The sequence below is a fragment of the Ranitomeya imitator genome, chromosome 6 (assembly GCF_032444005.1).
Source record: "Ranitomeya imitator isolate aRanImi1 chromosome 6, aRanImi1.pri, whole genome shotgun sequence".
Taxonomy (NCBI): Eukaryota; Metazoa; Chordata; class Amphibia; order Anura; family Dendrobatidae; genus Ranitomeya; species Ranitomeya imitator.
Genome location: NC_091287.1, coordinates 478,290,773 through 478,302,966, shown reverse-complemented (window position 1 = coordinate 478,302,966; position 12,194 = coordinate 478,290,773).

Below are 12,194 nucleotides of genomic sequence, written 5' to 3'. Positions count from 1 at the left end.
TTTATACAACCATAGAAAACAAACGATCAAATACCCAAGCATAGTATAGTAAAAAATAATACTTTATTAAATACATATAAAAACAGGGTATTCAAAGAAAGCCAGGGAGGGAAGAATGAAAGCACTCAGGTCACAATGTGCAATATGAAACGGTCAGGGGTACAGGCATGTGGACCATCCAAAATAAGGCTAGATAGTAACTAGGTTCCAAAGAAGAAAGGAATCCTAAAAGAACGCCATAGCAGGCATACTGATATCCAATTAAAAAAATAAGTTTATCTAAACAGAGTACACCATCAGCAATCACTGTTATGTAAGTAACCACCTGTTAGTTACCTGCGTAGGCGCAAAAGTCGACCACGGTCCACAGCGTGCACCCACCCCAACGCACGTTTCGGCGTAATGAGCCTTTTTCAAGTCAGTGTTCGTGGGAGCGCACGGATCACACGGACCCATTAAAGTCAATGGGTCCGTGTAAACACATACCGCACACGGATGCTGTCCGTGTGCCATCCATGTGCTGCCTGAGGACCACACAGAACAGCGCTACAGTAAGTGCTGTCCCCTGTGTGTGGTGCTGAAGCCGCCATTCATCCCTTCTGTCCTGCTCAGCTGAAAGCAGCACTTGCAGGAGAGAAGGGATGAAAAATCAATTTTTTTTTGTTAAAAATAAAGTTTGGGGGTCATCTAATGCCTCCCACCCCTCCCCACCCCCCGCGCGCACGCCCTCTAGCAGAGAAATACCAGCTCCCGCGATGCCTCCTCTCAGCACCGCAGCTTGTCCTGTGTGAGCATCACATGGTACAGCTCATTACAGTGATGAATATGCGGCTCCACCTCCCACATATATTGCACACTGCACGGCCACATAGTATATAGCACAGCCACGTATTATATACCACAGCCAGTCATGTAGTATATAGTCTATAAGTCCCACCCACACCCAGCATCACTCAGATGCCATACTGTAGGTCTATGGTAGCCCCATACAGTCGCACCTTGTCCTCCCAGGCTTCATCCCCCCGCAATGTATTGGCTTGGGACCAGCCTGGAACTTGGAAGGAAGACTCACTGCTTTCACCATCACTCACGCCATCGCCCCTTTGAACAGGGACGGCCCGGGTTCACCGTTCACTGACTGCTGGCTGCTCGTGCTCGTTGTCGTCTTCCTGCTTGGCGTTGGACCTGGCTGGACGGTGGATGATCTCTGAGCTCACCTGGAAGTGATGACACAGATGACCGCCGGCCCGGAAGTGACTCTTCGCATCCATGGTGATGGTGTGGTGAGTATTCCAGCACCTGCACAGCGAAACTCAGTCACAGAGAGAGCTCTGTGCCGCGCCTGCTGCCAGGGATGGCTCTGCCTCCGAGTCCTGGCTGGGAGACGGTGATCATGGAGTTGATGTATACTAATATACACAAACAGCTGTTATGTTTGCTAATGACAGGTGTTATGAAGGCAATCCAGAAACACAGTGTGCTTAGCGATCAGAGCGCACACAGTGATCTGACAAATACCCAAAAATACAAGAACGAGCTCTGAGACGTGGAAACTCTGTAGACTGCACACCTGATCCTATCCTAAACACAACTAAAAGCGGCTGTGGATTGCGCCTAACAACTACCTAGGCAACTCGGCACAGCCTAAGAAACTAGCTAGCCTGAAGATAGAAAAATAGGCCTGACTTGCCCCAGAGAAATTCCCCAAAGGAAAAGGCAGCCCCCCACATATAATGACTGAGTAAGATGAAAAGACAAAACGTAGGGATGAAATAGATTCAGCAAAGTGGGGCCCGATATTCTAGGACAGAGCGAGGACAGTAAAGCGAACTTTGCAGTCTACAAAAAACCCTAAAGCAAAACCACGCAAAGGGGGCAAAAAAAAACCACCGTGCCGAACTAACGGCACGGCGGTACACCCTTTGCGTCTCAGAGCTTCCAGAAAAACAAAAGACAAGCTGGACAGAAAAAAAGCAACAAAAAAGCAAAAAGCACTTAGCTATACAGAGCAGCAGGTCACAGGAACAATCAGGAGAAGCTCAGATCCAACACTGAAACATTGACAAGGAGCAAGGATAGCAGCATCAGGCGGAGTTAAGTAATGAAGCAGTTAACGAGCTCACCAGAACACCTGAGGGAGGAAGCTCAGAAGCTGCAGTACCACTTGTGACCACAGGAGTGAATTCAGCCACAGAATTCACAACAAACAGCACTGCCGGATGTAGTCTGGCTGTGGGGCCCCCCAGGAGAGCATCAGTGTAGTACCATCCGTATTGTTACCACTTTAAATGGGCCCCCCCATCTCGCCTGGGCCCCGGCACTTGCCCTGGGGCGCCGGGTGCTGACGCCGGCCCTGGGCCCCAATTGAAAAGCTCCAGCAGGGCCCCCAATTATGGCAAATCTCTAATAGTATTGGTGTTTTCTTACAGGCCAAAGGGAATTTTGGGGCCCCATAGTCTCCAGGGCACAGGTGTGATTACAACCCCTGAACCTATTGTAGTTATGCCCGTTTCCTTCTAATTTAACCTGCTGTCAAAAGAATACACTTTGAAGTTTACCCCAGCAGAAGGCTCCAACACACACCACTACATAAGCGGACAGACACAAGTGGACCTCTGTGCAAGAACAGTATACGGGGCCATTGCAGTCCAATCTGCACCCCTTTATGTGTCTGTGACAGAAGCTGCTTTCTGTTTAGGAGGTGAAAGTGGCCCCCTTATCTTTTGGGCCCATTGTGCGACTCCACAGATTACACCAATGGTAATATGTCTGTGGAGTGCCCGATAGGACCGTGGGATACTCTGTACCGGGCCGGTTCTTAAAGGGATGTGTTACGGTGGCAGTGACCCGGTCCGTGGCCCTGGGCATCGAATAAAAGGGAAGAATGGAAGTGGAAATTAAGTCTAATGTAGTAGTGTTCGTGATGCCACCTGTGGAACTCGGCCAAGGATGGCTGACACTGCTCAAAGGGGTCCACTGGGGATGATGGTATTGCAGCAGAGGTGGTATGGTTCCCTACAGGTAGAGCTTAGTCCCCAGGGCTCCCGGGAAAGTTGGTAAGGATGATAGATGGTGAAGTGCAGGAAATAATTGGAGGACACAGGGTTGCGTTCTCTGTCCCTTGCTGCCTGAGGCTTCACACAAGGTCCTCTCTCACTCTGTACCTTTTTGGTAGCCACTGACCGCATGGCAGGCAGCCCAAGCCTTTTTTACAGGTATCCCTCTCTCGTGGTGACTCCAGGTTCTAATCTGCTGCTGTGCCTTCAGGTGTAATTGTGGCCTCCCCTACCCCCCCCCCCCCCCCTTTTCTGCTGTAGGGCATACAGTTCCCACACAACCTCGGAACTTGGCATCCGGTTTCTTGCGCTTAATACTGGAGGGAGCCCACTCTCAGCTCCACTCCAGTTTCTCTCTCCTCGTGTGCTCCATCCTTCCTCACTGTCTCCTACAATCTCTTCTAACTCATCCTCCAGCCAGAATATATAAAGAGAAGCTACCCTGTAACCGGGTCTAGAGCCCCCCTTCTGGCTTGGAGTCAGAAAAGTGTTGCATGTAAGTTACCTGTTAAGGGGATCCTTCTCGCTTCCAGGCATGGCATCAGCTTCCCCGTAGGGAAGGCAATACCACCGTGACAACCGGATTCCTGGGTTGTCACATCTGTCCCTGCGCTTCCATATACTGTACATCGCCCATGGAGTCCCATTCTAAAAGACAGTACACATTATGTGTATTCGTGTGGTGGCCATCGGTATAAAAAAGTGCAGTCTGCTTTCCAATACTATTGAAAAAGAAAGCTGACACATACCAGCCCAAATGGACACTCTTTTAGCTTTTATAAGATGAATGAATACATGTAACAAACTGTGCATCCTGAGAGTTAAATTAGTTAAACTTTAATTTAACCATTTCGCTGCCGGGGTTTCTCGACATATTGCCTTTGTGATAGACAGGACAAGTTTTGCACTTTTGACGAGTACAAATAAAATTTCAAATTACTAAATAATAAATATTAACCATTGTCAGAGACAAGACTAGTGTGGAACTGTCACCTGGCTTCTCGCAGCGGTGTTAGACATGATAAACAGGTCAGAGAGAGGTCGCAATCACCAGTTCCGGACTAGTCTGGTCTCTGACTATGGTACCTGTCTAGATCAAATATAATAGAAAAAAATATACCTAGCTGCAAACCTGCAGCCAGGCTCTGATTCCTGCTGCCTGCGGTTTGGGCAGCATTAATCAGTAACAGATTCTCTTTTAAAGAAGCAATCCTCCTCCAATTAAAGTTTTTATCTTATTAATATATTGTAATCATCATATTATACAGCACTGTGTACTTACAATTGCTCATTTTGCCTCTCAACCCAGTTAATTCTTCTCTTTTCTGTGCTCTAAGTAGAAAAAGGAAGTCTCTTATCCCTGCATTTATCTTTCCTCTCTTCAACTCCTGATCCAGCTGCTTCCCTCCTCCCCCATGCCAGGGACTTTTGCAGTGACTCATGAGTCATACAAGGAAGATAGACCTCCTGTTGCCACATAGAGCTTAGCAGGATGCAGCTAGTCAGTTTTAATCATGTGTCATCATAGACCTAAAGGTACCTTCACACTAAACGATATCGCTAGCAATCCGTGACGTTGCAGCGTCGTCGCTAGCGATATCGTTTAGTTTGACACACAGCAGCGATCAGAATCCTGCTGTGATGTCGTTGGTCGGGGCTAGAGGGCCAGACCTTTCTTTGGTCGCTGGCTCTCCCGCTGACATCGCTGAATCGGCGTGTGTGACACCGATTCAGCGATGTCTTCGCTGGTAACCAGGGTAAACATCGGATAACTAAGCGCAGGGCCGCGCTTAGTAACCCGATGTTTACCCTGGTTACCATCCTAAAAGTAAAAAACAACAAACAGTACATACTTACCTAACGCTGTCTGTCCTCCAGCGCTGTGCTCTGCACTCCTCCTGCACTGGCTGTGAGCGTCGGTCAGCCGGAAAGCAGAGCGGTGACGTCACCGCTCTGCTTTCCGGCCGCTGTGCTCACAGCCAGCACAGGAGGAGTGCAGAGCACAGCGCTGGAGGACAGACAGCGTTAGGTAAGTATGTACTGTTTGTTTTTTTTAACTTTTAGGATGGTAACCAGGGTAAACATCGGGTTACTAAGCGCGGCCCTGCGCTTAGTTACCCGATGTTTACCCTGGTTACCTGCATCGTTGGTCGCTGGAGAGCGGTCTGTGTGACAGCTCTCCAGTGACCAAACAGCGACGCTGCAGTGATCCGGATCGTTGTCGGTATCGCTGCAGCGTCGCTTAATGTGAAGGGGCCTTAATGGAAAAGAGAAGAATTATCTGGGTAGAAAGGCGAAATGAGCATTTGTAAGTACACAGTGATATGTAATATGATTGCAATATATTAAGAGGATAAATACTTTGATGGGAAAGCTTCTTCAAAATAAAATTTTAACATGAGTCCATAACACCTAGTTCTATGTCTGCATTTTATATATCTTTCTAAAGTCATTAGAATCAGAAATAACAAAAATGTGGTTTTACATAGAAAAATTCAAATCTGGCATCTGTCACTTTGTGTAGTAATAACTTTGGAATGCCTTTACGTATTCCCGTGGTTCTGAGACTATTTTTTCATGACACATTGAACTCAATGTCAATGATAAATTCAGTTAAATAAGTTTATTAAGGGAAACTGACAGGTAATACATACTATAAATAAGAAGAAACCATAAACTGTTGACAATAATTTAACCCCTTAATCCCATGACGCACTATCCCGTCCAGGTGACCTGGGACTTAATTCCCAGTGACAGGATAGTACGTCATATGCGATCACGGGGGAGCGCTCACGGGGGGAGCGCGGCCAATCGCAGCCGGGTGTCAGCTGACTATTGCAGCTGACATCCAGCACTATGTGCCAGGAGCGGTCACGGACCGCTCCCGGCACATTAACCCCCGGCACGCCGCGATCAAACATGATCGCGATGTGCCGGCGGTACAGGGAAGCATCGCGCAGGCAGGGGGCTCCCTGCGTGCTTCCCTGAGACGATCGGTACATGGTGATGTACTCACCGTGTACCGAGCGTCTTCTCCCTGCAGTCCCTGGATCCAAAATGGCCGCGGGGCTGCATCCGGGTCCTGCAGGGAGTACTTCCGGGTCGCCTGCAGCTCTGTAAGCCTGCAGCGATGTCAGTGAGATCGCCGATCTTACAGAGTGCTGTGCAAACTGTAAGATCAGCGATCTGTGATGTCCCCCCCTGGGACAAAGTAAAAAAAGTAAAAAAAAAAAATTCCACATGTGTAAAAAAAAATATATATATATTATTCCCATAAATACATTTCTTTATCTAAAAAAAAAACAATAAATGTACACATATTTAGTATTGCCGCGTCCGTAACAACCCGACCTATAAAACTGTCCCACTAGTTAACCCCTTCAGTGAACACCGTAAGAAAAGAAAAAAACGAGCCAAAAAACAACGCTTTATTATCATACCGCCGAACAAAAAGTGGAATAACACGCGATCAAAAAGACGGATATAAATAACCATCATACCGCTGAAAACGTCATCTTGTCCCGCAAAAAACGAGCCACCACAAAGCATAATAAGCAAAAAAATAAAAAAGTTATAGTCCTGAGAATAAAGCGATGCCAAAATAATTATTTTTTCTATAAAATAGCTTTTATCGTATAAAAGCGCCAAAACATAAAAAAATGATATAAATGAGGTATCGCTGTAATCGTACTGACCCGACGAATAAAACTACTTCATCCACTTTACCAAACGCGGAACGGTATAAACGCCTCCCCCAAAAGAAATTCATCAATAGGTGGTTTTTGGTCATTCTGCCTCTCAAAAATCGGAATAAAAAGTGATCAAAAACTGTCACGTGTCCAAAAATGTTACCAATAAAAACGTCAACTCGTCCCGCAAAAAACAAGACCTCACATGACTCTGTGGACCAAAATATGGAAAAATTATAGGTCTCAAAATGTGGAGACGCAAAAACTTTTTTGCTATAAAAAAAGCGTATTTTAGTGTGTGACGGCTGCCAATCATAAAAATCCGATATAAAAAACGCTATAAAAGTAAATCAAACCCCCCTTCATCACCCCCTTAGTTAGGGAAAAATAATAAAATTAAAAAAATGTATTTATTTCCATTTTCCCATCAGGGCTAGGGTTAGGGTTAGGGTTAGGGTTGGGGCTAGGGTTAGGGCTAGGGTTAGGGCTAGGGTTAGGGCTAGGGTTGGGGCAAGGGTTGGGGCTAGGGTTGGGGTTAGGGTTAGGGCTAGGGCTGGGGTTAGGGTTGGGGTTAGGGTTGGAGCTAAAGTTAGAGTTAGGGTTGGGGCTAAAGTTAGGGTTAGGGTTGGGGCTAAAGTTAGGGTTTGGATTATATTTACGGTTGGGATTAGGATTGGGATTAGAATTAGGGGTGTGTCAGGGTTAGGGGTGTGGTTAGGGTTACCGTTGGGATTAGGTTAGGGGTGTGTTAAGGTTAGGGTTTCAGGTAGAATTGGGGAGTTTCCACTGTTCAGGCACATCAGGGGCTCTCCAAACACGACATGGCGTCCGATCTCAATTCCAGCCAATTCTGCGTTGAAAAAGTAAAACAGTGCTCCTTCCCTTCCGAGCTATCCGGTGTGCCCAAACGGGTTTACCCCAACATATGGGGTATCAGCGTACTCAGGACAAATTTGACAACAACTTTTGGGGTCCAAGTTCTCTTGTTATCCTTGGGAAAATAAAAATGTGGGGGGCTAAAAATAATTTTTGTGGGAAAAATAAGATTTTTTTTATTTTCGCGGCTCTGCGTTGTAAACTGCAGTGAAACACTTGGGGGTTCAAAGTTCTCACAACACATCTAGATAAGTTCCTTGGGGGGTCTAGTTTCCAATATGGGGTCACTTGTGGGGGGTTTCTACTGTTTGGGTACATCAGGGGCTCTGCAAATGCAACGTGACGCCTGCAGACCAATCCATCTAAGTCTGTATTCCATATGGCGCTCCTTCCCTTCCGAGCTCTGCCATGCGCCCAAACAGTGCTTCCCCCCCACATATGGGGTATCAGCGTACACAGGACAAATTGGACAACAACTTTTGGGGTCCAATTTATCCTGTTACCCTTGTGAAAATACATAACTGGGGGCTAAAAAATCATTTTTGTGAAAAAAAAAAAGAATTTTTATTTTCACGGCTCTGCGTTATAAACTGTAGTGAAACACTTGGGGGTTCAAAGTTCTCACAACACATCTAGATAAGTTCCTTGGGGGGTCTAGTTTCCAATATGGGGTCACTTGTGGGGGGTTTCTACTGTTTGGGTACATCAGGGGCTCTGCAAATGCAACGTGACGCCTGCAGACCAATCCATCTAAGTCTGTATTCCAAATGGCGCTCCTTCCCTTCCGAGCTCTGCCATGTGCCCAAACAGTGCTTCCCCCCACATATGGGGTATCAGCGTACACAGGACAAATTGGACAACAACTTTTGGGGTCCAAATTATCCTGTTACCCTTGTGAAAATACAAAACTGGGGACTAAAAAATCATTTTTGCGAAAAAAAAAAAAAAGAATTTTTATTTTCACGGCTCTGCGTTATAAACTTTAGTGAAACACTTGGGGGCTCAAAGCTCTCAAAACACATCTAGATAAGTTCCTTAAGGGGGTCTACTTTCCAAAATGGTGTCACTTTTGGGTGGTTTCAATGTTTAGGCACATCAGGGGCTCTCCAAACGCAACATGGCGTCCCATCTCAATTCCAGTCAATTTTGCATTGAAAAGTCAAATGGCGCTCCTTCCCTTCCGAGCTCTCCCATGCGCCCAAACAATGGTTTACCCCCACATATGGGGTATCAGCGTACTCAGGACAAATTGCACAACAACTTATGTGGTCTAATTTCTTCTCTTACCCTTGGGGAAAAAAAATTGGGGGCAAAAAGATCATTTTTGTGAAAAAATATGAATTTTTATTTTTACGGCTCTGCATTATAAACTTCTATGAAGCACTTGGTGGGTCAAAGTGCTCACCACACATCTAGATAAGTTCCTTAAGGGGTCTACTTTCCAAAATGGTGTCACTTGTGGGGGGTTTCATTGTTTAGGCACATCAGGGGCTCTCCAAACGCAACATGGCGTTCCATCTCAATTCCAGTCAATTTTGCATTGAAAAGTCAAATGGCGCTCCTTCCTTTCCGAGCTCTGCCATGCGCCCAAACAATGGTTTACACCCACATATGGGGTATCAGCGTACTCAGGACCAATTCCACAACAACTTTTGTGGTCTAATTTCTTCTCTTACCCATGGGAAAATAAAAAATTGGGGGCAAAAAGATCATTTTTGTGAAAAAATATGATTTTTTATTTTTACGGCTCTGCATTATAAACTTCTATGAAGCACTTGGTGGGTCAAAGTGCTCACCACACATCTAGATAAGTTCCTTAAGGGGTCTACTTTCCAAAATGGTGTCACTTGTGGGGGGTTTCAATGTTTAGGCACATCAGGGGCTCTCCAAACGCAACATGGCGTCCCATCTCAATTCCAGTCAATTTTGCATTGAAAAGTCAAATGGCTCTCATTTCCTTCCGAGCTCTGCCATGCGCCCAAACAGTGGTTTATCCCCACATATGGGGTATCAACGTACTCAGGAAAAATTGTACAACAACTTTTGGGGCCCATTTTCTCCTGTTACCCTTGGTAAAATAAAACAAATTGGAGCTGAAATAAATTTTGTGTGAAAAAAAGTTAAATGTTAATTTTTATTTAAACATTCCAAAAATTCCTGTAAAACACCTGAAGGGTTAATAAACTTCTTGAATGTGGTTTTGAGCACCTTGAGGGGTGCAGTTTTTAGAATGGTGTCACACTTGAGTATTTTCTATCATATAGACCCCTCAAAATGACTTCAAATGAGATGTGGTCCCTAAAAAAAAATGGTGTTGCAAAAATGAGAAATTGCTGGTCAACTTTTAGCTCTTATAACTCCCTAACAAAAAAAAATTTTGGTTCCAAAATTGTGCTGATGTAAAGTAGACATGTGGGAAATGTTACTTATTAAGTATTTTGCATGATATATCTCTGTGATTTAAGGGTATAAAAATTCAAAGTTGGAAAATTGCGAATTTTTCAAAATTTTCACCAAATTTCCGTTTTTTTCACAAATAAACGCAAGTTATATCGAATAAATTTTACCACTAACATGAAGTACAATACATCACGAGAAAACAATGTCAGAATCGCCAAGATCCGTTGAAGCGTTCCAGAGTTATAACCTCATAAAAGGACAGTGGTCAGAATTGTAAAAATTGGCCCGGTCCATAACGCGCAAACCACCCTTGGGGCTTAAGGGGTTAATCCAAAAATAACAATTATTAGTGCAAAGCTTATAATAAAGCATGCATAATAAAACATGGTCATGACTTGGTAACGCGAAAGAAACCAAACACTGGTATATAAAACGTATAGTATCTTAGTGGCTCCAATGTGGCTAGCAAAAGGAACTAGTTATGTATCTAATATATAATTGCCTAGAATACTACTTCCTGCAATTTGTGCCAACTTCCGTGGCTTTGTCCGGAGCTAATGTCCGGAGCTAATGTCCGGAGCTAAGTGACGTCAACAGTGTCCAGTGTCTGATTGGTTGCCGCCTGCTGCAAGCGACCAATCAGAAACGTGCCGTACTGTGACACACTCCGCCCGCCATTTTGGTGTGATTTTTGAATTTTTACCTCACAGCAAGTTTCTACTGCGTGGAGGCGGGCCCAGTGACGTTGCTCTTCAAGCTCCTGCCGAATTTCGTCAAAAAAATGATAATACCATTTACCAAAACTATATATATTTAGTTGTGAAGTGGTTCAGTGACATTTTCACACCAATTTTGAACTTTTGTTTGGTGTTTTCTCCATATACTGCCTATTATTTTTGTTCTTTCTTACTATTATTTATTAATTGTATTATTCTTACATTTGAATAAATAAAGTATATATGGATTCTAGACTCCCGATTCTTTAGAATCGGGCTGCCATCTAGTAAAAATATAAGCAAATATAGTCACATCTCTATATAACACCATGAAAAAAAGCACATCAATCTCAGATGGAGAATGGCTATAGATAATTTAATAAGCGATATAAAATATCAAATACATCCACTTCCTGCTATGGACAAGTACACACTAGTAGTAGTAGAGGTAAAGTAACAATCAAACATATAATATCTCTTCACCGATTTTCAGGCATAGCGTCATGTATGAGCAGGTAGGAAGACAGTGCCAAATAATAGACACGTGGTCAAAATTGTTCCTACCCCTCGTTTAAAGGGACACTGTCACCTGAATTTGGAGGGAACAATCTTCAGCCATGGAGGCGGGGTTTTTGGGTGTTTGATTCACCCTTTCCTTACCCGCTGGCTGCATGCTGGCTGCAATATTGGATTGAAGTTCATTCTCTGTCCTCCGTAGTACACGCCTGCTCAAGGTAATCTTGCCTTGCGCAGGCGTGTACTATGGAGGACAGAGAATGAACTTCAATCCAATATTGCAGCCAGCATGCAGCCAGCGGGTAAGGAAGGTGTGAATCAAAAACCCCAAAACCCCGCCTCCATGGCTGAAGATTGTTCCCTCCAAATTCAGGTGACAGTGTCCCTTTAAAAGCCACCAGGGACAGGCGGGTTCCCAGCAGCTTCTTCCTAACTGCTCCCATTAACAGGTCTATCTCTCTGTGCATGTATAGGCAGAGACCTATCTGGATGGATAATTCTCATGGATGAATTAACCCCTTAGTGACAGAGCCAAATTTTTGAAATCTGACCAGTGTTACTTTATGTGGTAATAACTCTGGTACGCCTCAACAAATTCCATTGATTTCCCACATGTTGGCTTTACATCAGCACCATTTGTAAAATGTCCTTTTATTTTGTTAGCATTTTAGGAGGTTTAAAATTGTAGCAGCAATTTTTCATTTTTTTCAGGGAAATATACAAAAATTTATTTTTTAAGGACCTATCCATGTTGGAATCGCGTTTAGGGGTCCCATATATTGAGAAACCCCCAAAAATGATACTATTTTTAAAAACATCACCCCCTGACATATTGAAAACTGCAGTCAGGTAGTTTATTAACCCTTCAGGTGATTTTCAGGAATTAATACAAAGTGGCATGATAGGAATGAAAATGTGTATTTTTACCACCTAAATGCCGC